The sequence below is a fragment of the Gossypium hirsutum genome, chromosome A01, assembly GCF_007990345.1.
Source record: "Gossypium hirsutum isolate 1008001.06 chromosome A01, Gossypium_hirsutum_v2.1, whole genome shotgun sequence".
Taxonomy (NCBI): Eukaryota; Viridiplantae; Streptophyta; class Magnoliopsida; order Malvales; family Malvaceae; genus Gossypium; species Gossypium hirsutum.
This window is the reverse complement of record NC_053424.1, coordinates 40,885,535-40,894,108: the sequence shown is the minus strand read 5'-3', so window position 1 is coordinate 40,894,108 and position 8,574 is coordinate 40,885,535.

Here is an 8,574-nt window from a genome sequence, read left to right as displayed (position 1 = left end):
TCATATTGCATCATATATTTCACACCAAGAACTCATTCATATACACAACCATGATCAAGCCAAATCACATAGCTAGATATATATACATCACAAAATATAACCATAATCCTCTAGCCTATACATGCCATACTATAATATATACATTTACAAAAGGTACCAAAATAGAGTTCGATAGTGTGGTGATGATCCTTGACGATCCTCGAGCTCTGAATAGCTGCGATATCTATAAAACAATGAAAACACACACAAAGTAAGCTTTCAAAAGTTTAGTAAGCCATATACAAATAAACTTAACAAATAACATCAATTCATTCATGTAATTTAAGACAAAATAAATTCACTTAGCCATATTTCTCTTATATTTCATTTAAACAGGATTCACTAATACATATCATAACTTATTCTCATAGCCATTCATACTTATATCATATATTCACGAAGTACATATACTTACTTTTCATTCTCAAACAAAGTATACAATTCAAACGTACCTGAGTCGGAGACAAATTCACATGGTTATCTATTTTCCCAAAATGCCCGTTGAATCATTTGGAATTATAAGGATACACGGATAACTCGGAAAGCTCGTACAATGCCGACATCCCAGACGTGGTCTTACATATAATCAAATATCGATGCCACTGTCCCAGACAGGGTCTTACACGAAATCAAATACGATGCCAATGTCCAAGACGTGGTCTTACACGTAAATCATAAGTCGATGCCAACGTCCCAGACGTGGTCTTACACGATAACACATATCGTATCCTATGTCATGACATATGTATCCTAACTATTCCTAAAGTTTGTACGAGGCTTTTCAGACGTCAAAACTTTGACGATACTTTCTCGGATGTCTCATATTCAAAGCATAAAGCCATTCATCATTGTTAATTAACATATAAGCATAAATAAACTATTTCAAATACATTTATTTGTATATAGATTTACCTCGTACGGATTCAAATAGACGAAATCGGCTACTTGACGATTTTCGACTTTCCCCGATCTAATTATGTTTTCTTTAGCTCTTGATCTATATAAATTCAAATTTAACTCTTTTATTTAACAAATCATTCAAATCAATCCAAAAACACATATTTAGGGCATTTTACAAATTAACCCTCACATTTTTACATTTTTACACTTTAGTCCCTAAGCACAAAAATCACAAAATATACAAAATTTCTTTGCATACGTGCCTAGTCAAATTCTCATAGTGTTTATACAAGTCCATATGTTTCATTTATTTTCAGACAATTCCATATGTTTCATTTATTTCACATTTTAATCCCTCAATTTATAAATCTTACAATTTAGCCCATTTTACTCAAATTCATCAAAAATTCAAAGACAATATATGTTAACCCAAAACATATCTTTCATATACTATCATCAAACTTCACAAAGCTCACATTATCAACAATAGCATAACTCAAAATCATAAAAAATTTCAAAAATTCAAACATGGTCTTGATAGAACACTAAGCAACGATCACAAAAACGTAGAAATTATCAAAAACGGCTCAAAAACCATACCTTAATCATCAATTTGTTTGGTCGAACCCTATAAACTCTATTTTCTTTCTTTTTCTTTGAATTTTTTGCAAAATGGACATAAAATGGCCTAATTATTATGTTTTGTTTCAATTATATTAACATAATGTGTTAATTACCATATTAACCTTACTAATGAAACATAAAACTCATTTAATTCATGCCCATAATAGTCCACTGAAGTTAATAATGGTCTATTCACAACATAAGGACCTCAAAATTAATAAGAAATAGGAAATGGGCACTTAAACAATTAGAAGGCCACTTTTACAATTTATGCGATTAAGTCCTTTTATCAAATTAAGCACACAAACGATTAAATGTTCGGAAGAAAATTTCACATATGTCAATTAACATACTATAATCACAGAAAATAAAATTTAAATATTTTTCTAACTCGGATTAGTGGTCCCGAAACCACTATTCTGAATAGGGTCTAAACCGGTCTATTACAAATACTTTCTCATTCTTGATGTACAAGTGTTGGTACTCCTCTAAGGACAGCAAATCAAAAGCAAAATTCATCTTAGGTCTCCACCCCGTACAATCGTTCCACGATACAAGATATTTTTTATGCTCTAATGCATAATTTTTTGCTTGATTCCCTCTTTTGTTAATTTCATGGATATCCTCCAAACCCTGTGAAACATCCAGAATATCTTGTATGCACCCGAACTATCATAAAACTCGATCCCTGTTGTACCACTCAACTATTGAGAAATTCAGTAAGGGTGCGTTAATGTACCACAAATGTGAGTTGTATGAGCAGACGATGGAATAACAGCCTCAATGTCCAAGATGGAATATCACATCCAGACGAATTGCACAATTAATAACATAGTTATAGTAACACGATTTAACTAAAATAAGTAAAGTAATTACATGTCATGAATATTAGAAAAAATTACTCCTTCCCCGGCATGCATCTCAATCATCTGTCTCTATATTGGAGGCATATATGACCTCTTGATACCCGAAGTACTCCATTTACAAAAAATTTAAACTTGTTAAAATAAATTTTCGTGAAAAAGCAAAATTCTTTATGTAATGCTTAAATTTTATCACCTATTCACAAGTGGAAAAACATGTGTTTGGTGACTAACTGATACCAAAAATGACATCCTATATAGCGCCTAAGACTGCAGCAATATCGAACACCTACTTATGTCCATGGTACGGTGCTTTGTCATTTGACAAAGCTCACGATACAATGTTCCTAGTACTACTAACCCTAATTGTAACCCTCTAGACCCGACCTAGACGTTATGGCCAAATCTCGTAAATCATATTGACCATGATGATAGCGCAAAAAAAGTTTAGCTATTTTCTTTCAAAAACCATTGTCTCTTTTATTTAAAATCAACGTGCTATTTTTCTAGAGAAAATCTAAAGTAATCTCTTTTTAATTCTTTGGAAAGATACTTTCAAAAATCGAATAACTTTGAAAAATCCAAATTTAAACGTTTGAAGTAAACATCTTGATTTAAAATGTCACAACGAAAGATTAAAAAAACCATATTTGTTGATTTAAAATCATTATTTGATACACTTCATTGGATTATCTGAGTAAAATAGATTAAAATTTAGTAAAAACGTGCTCTTGAATTTTAAATATGATCATTTAGTTGAAATCACAATTGTGTTGAAAAATCTATTTTTTTGTACCGATTTGATAAACCATTTTTAATAATTGTTCTAAAATCAAATCATGCAAAATCAATCCAAAATCCAAACCATTGTCCCATGCCACAGTCCACAGAAAATAATTAAACAATCTAAATACCGAAAAATAATAAAGTTTAAAAGTTTATACGCAAAATGTCTGAGTACTCTTCCGTAAGCCCAGCCCATATCCTAAGCTCGTGGGTTATTTGAAAAGTCAGGAATTTGAATAGGGTGAGGTTTTAAAGCCAAGTGTGAGTATTGACTTAAATAACAGTAGAATTAAGACATACATTTCATAAATATAGCATTATTTACATACCAACATAATTTCACATATAACCATGTGCATGAGGATGTCAATGCAAAGCTTTTCAAAAATCAATGCAAGTTTCTTTAGAAAACATTCTTACCAATCTCTACTACACACCATAAAAGTGTTCTCCAGAACTCGTCCATCCAATAACACACTACAATATGGACAAGTCACTAGATATTGCAAACAAGCTGCCAGATACAGATTTATGTGGACAAGCCACCATATATTGCAAATAAACTACCAAAAATCGTGGTTCAAGCACCAGAATGTGCATGTCATTAAACTGTCATAATCATCCTCCTTTCAAAATCATCCCAATCCCATGCATGTGATATGACATACAAAAACATAATTTTCCAATGGGCATGATTAACATGTGTTTCAAATGTATTTTACAGAATAGTTAAATGGGCATGCTTAACATGCGAATAATATTTTTTTATCAATAACAATGGCATGATTTACATTTCATGCATATTAGATGGTGTCAATGAATCACCTGTCATGAGTAATGGAATGTAAACATAATTTTGCATTCATCGATATACCCCACCAACACAATCATAAAATCACAGATTGATCAGTTCAGAATCACTTACTTGGATATCATCCATTTTAATGAATTTAGCATTCCTCTTTCGAATACATAATGTATTCACACATAATCTCATTCCATAAATCTTTACAAAATATTATTTATTAATAGATTTAAATATATTTTATTTCACAATGAATCAATCATATATTTCATATTAAGTTAAACCCGCACCTGAGCTATGTAGATTCAATACAATACTAGCCTCTTCGATCACCCAATCTTGGATTTATCTAGATTTATTGAAGATCTAAGTATAAAATGATGTTTTATTATTAGAACGTTATTTTATGAATCCCTAAATAAAATAATTTAATTAAAATTTTTCTTTTCAAATATTCACTTATGCTATTACAGATTCGATTCAGAGTTGTGACTCACTTCCAATGCTAGAGGCGATTCGTGTTGATCGTATAAACAAATAATTTTTGAGAGAAGTTATCTATATTGAAAATAATTAAATCCAAGAACCCTTTTATCACATTAAGCCTAAAGGTGTGGAATGGTAAAAGAATGATGGTCCAATTAGATCATCATGCATTTAACTTAATACAATTTTATTAGAGGGAAGAATGACTCGACGGGGTCTTGATTCAAATGGAAGAAGTAACTATAATAAGTAAAAATTATCATTCAAGAAAAGAAAATTTCATAAAGTGAGTTAGGATTTGATAACCATTAAAGAAAAAAAAGAAATAAGAAAGAGGAGTAAGAATTTGATTATAACTGATTAGTTGAAAGGAGGATAAAAAATGGAGAAGAGTAGTGGTGGCACAACGGTAGTACGATGATGGCACAATGGCAACACGATGGAAGAACGATCGAGGAGGCGCGGAAGAAAGTAGAGGTTTTTGTTGTATGATGGTGGTGATTTGGTGATAATACAGTGGCCAACGATGGTGGTATACTGGTAAAAAGTAAAGGGAATAGTGGTTAAAGGAAGAGGAAAAGAGAGAAAAGATGAGAGAAAAGTGAAAATAAAAACAAATGTGAGTTTAAGAGTGTCTAGGTGCATGGGACGACAATGCATGGTAAGGGAGAGAAAATGGAAACACAAGGAATAAAGGCATGAAAGGTGGATCAAGGGAGTGAAAAGGAGGCTATTGGGGAAAGGTTGACTAGACAAACAAGGAAAGAATCTTCCATTGTATGGCAACTTGGTGTGGTCTACACAAGAGAATTTAATTAAGCTTATTACCACTAAGCTACTTACTTGTTTGTGCATAAATTGAAATTAAAAATAAAAATATGTGATGTGACACCAACTGTAGGACTGCGCTACTGTAAAATCAGATAACAGGGGTAAGTACATCAAGTGGACCTTGTTGTTATATGCATCTGGCATGAGTACACCCCTATCGGCGCATATCACCTCCCGCTCAATGGCAATGCTCGATAAAGTTTCGAAATTTCCCTTCAACCATTAAAATCTCAAACTCGTAAATTTATTTCCACCATCATTGGGAAAGTGTCTAAGTGCTAACAAAGCACCATTGATTCGAACACTGTACTTACACCCATGACCGCACTACCGTCGATTGGGAACCCGAGTTGCAGTGCAACATCTACCAGAGTGATGGTGCATTCCTACATGGCAAATGAAATGTGTGGGTCTCTAAGCACCATCACTCGACCAAAATGGATATCAAATCACACCTCAAATCAAACATGCGGATCAATGCTGCTTATCCAAATTCAAATTAAATTAACGCATTAGTTGATATATCCCAGTTAAATAAAAAATGACGTGGAACTTTGTAAGGGGTCCCGTGAATAACAAATAACAATTTTATTATCAGTACATTAATCGTAATTGTTGTGTGATCATTTTCTGTAATCAAAGAACCCATTTGGATATCTACAACTTCAAAAATAAAACTTAGTCATCACCGGAACAAATAAACAATATACAAATAACAAAAATACATTTTTTAACGTAAAAAAATTAAATTTTAAACATTTTCACTCGTTAACAAAACACATAAATATAATACAAAAGCATGCAAATCACAATAATAGAAAAATAATATCACAATAATATATACAAAAGCATGCAAAACACAATTAATGGCAAATCCAAAGCATGTAGATGTACATATATAAATCAAAATCTCAAAGTTAATATTACAAAAAAAAATATGTAAACACATACTTGCCCACTAATGCGTCCTTCCAACACAAACTTTTCTCCAAAAAATAATAAATATTTTTTTACAAAAAACTAACATTATTATAAAGATCAAAATTACCATTATTTTATTATACATAACAAAAAAAAATAACGTCAGATAACATATATCTCAAAAAATATATCTCTGAATATATTCCTTTCAACATATATCTCTAATGCATTCAAATAACATCACATAATAAATTTTCAACCAAAAAAAATTAAAAATATATAAAATTAATGCTGGAATTCTCAAACATATAATAATTAAAAAAACTCTAAAAACCTCAAACATATCATTTCAATATTTAATTAATTTTTTCATACTAATTAAGTAAGAAGCATACAAATAAATAATAATACAAAAAAAATCTCAAATATATCATTTTAGTATTTAATTAATTTCTTTATACTAATTAAGTGACAAGCATACAAAAAATAATAATACAAAAAAATCTCAAATATGTCAGTTCAGTATTTAATTAGTTTGTTTATACTAATTAAGTAACAAACATACAAATAAATAGTAATAAAAAAATTTAACCCTAAACAACTTCTTATTAAACCTACCCTCTCCTCCTCTTCAGCCTCAACACATCAACAACTTTTCATTTTTCTTTCTCAAACTACAATTGGTCCCCCTCCTAGCTTGTTTTATATAAGGATAAGGGGAGGGGAGGGGAAAGAAATAACAGAAATCGAGAGAAGGTACTCGCTTGGGATTAAAAAAGAGACCCCTATAACTTTCTAGTCACGTTCTCCACAGGCAATCAGACTGATGACGCCTAACAGTACTGGTGCCGCTAGTCTTACACCTTCCACTGCTTAAAAAATTATATTTTAACAGTATAGAACATTTATTCCTCCATCGGCACCGTAGTTTAACATCCCTCCCCTATTAAAAAATTAATTTTTTAAAACATATCATGGGCTAATGATAGAGGCATGATTGGGCAGAAAAAAATGGGTGGTGTCGCCACCCCTTGTCTATAACGCCCTCCACCCAACCCGATCGACCGAATCCAAGTATTGAGGGTTACTTCCTAAAACATATGTAACCTAGACTATCTATCGACTCGCTTATGTAACTATTTCAAATGATGGCTTGATAAGATTTCTTTAATCTTACTCTGAATTACCTCAAGTAGTTCCATTAAGAATATCTTTACGTACAATGTATGTTTCACATTTACATAATAAACTACGAAGTTCAACATATACATCATGCTTTTTCTAATTAAAGAATCAAAGTACTATCACTTATGCGTGAACTTAACTTTTTTATATAACTTTCCGTACAACTTGTACTTTTATAGTCTTTCTTGGTACGGACTATGGCTTCTTATCCCATTCGTTGAGAAGGTTTCTCTCTCGTAAAATTCTCTTCTTTGTATGCACATAAGCACAACAGCCACTCTACTGGCGTAGCCTTGGCATCGTCCTCCCCACAAGATTCTTTGCAACATGAACTAGGAAATAACTTACGTAAATTTTTGAGAACTTAGTAAATCTCTATTACTTGTGTCATTACGTCGTATCATACTAAACACTTTGCATATTCTTTGGTTTATGTCCTTCTTTGGTGGGTACTTTACTTTACCACTCCTTTTGGTGCAATTCATATGTAATTGACTAAGACTTCCTCAAGAACATACTACATACATCATCCATTACTTCTTCTTGTTTTTGCCACATATTTCATTCTAGTCCTATTCACCTTCTTGAACATTTCCCTTTTTTATTTATGCAGAGTCCAGCTCATCCTTAACATTCAGGACCTTTCTGACATAGTTCATTAGATACCTTATTTTCCTTATATCATCACTTCATTTCTCCTAACACTTGCCATGTTTCTGATACCATACCTTTCCTTCAGAGAGTCATTTACCCAAGCTTCGTCATGTTGGTATTCTGTTAAAAGAGTTCACCACAAAGATTTCCTTTACTAAATGTGTAACACCCTAAACCCGTCTTTGTTATCGGACTAAGGTTATGGAGTATTACCAAGCAAAATAGATCATTAACTTCACAGCAGAAATAAATATACAAAATTAATGTTAACAAATACCAATTGAATCTAATCATGGAAAATATACACTTATCAGCCTTAAATCAAGCTTACGGTGCCCTAAAAATAGTTTAGGAACAATTTGGGATCGAATCAAAACAAAACAAAAAATTTTAGAAAAGCATGAAAATTTGGAAAAATAGAAGTCACATGGCCCTGTGCACAATCAAAGTACAGACACATGGCCGTGCCGCAAGCTGTGT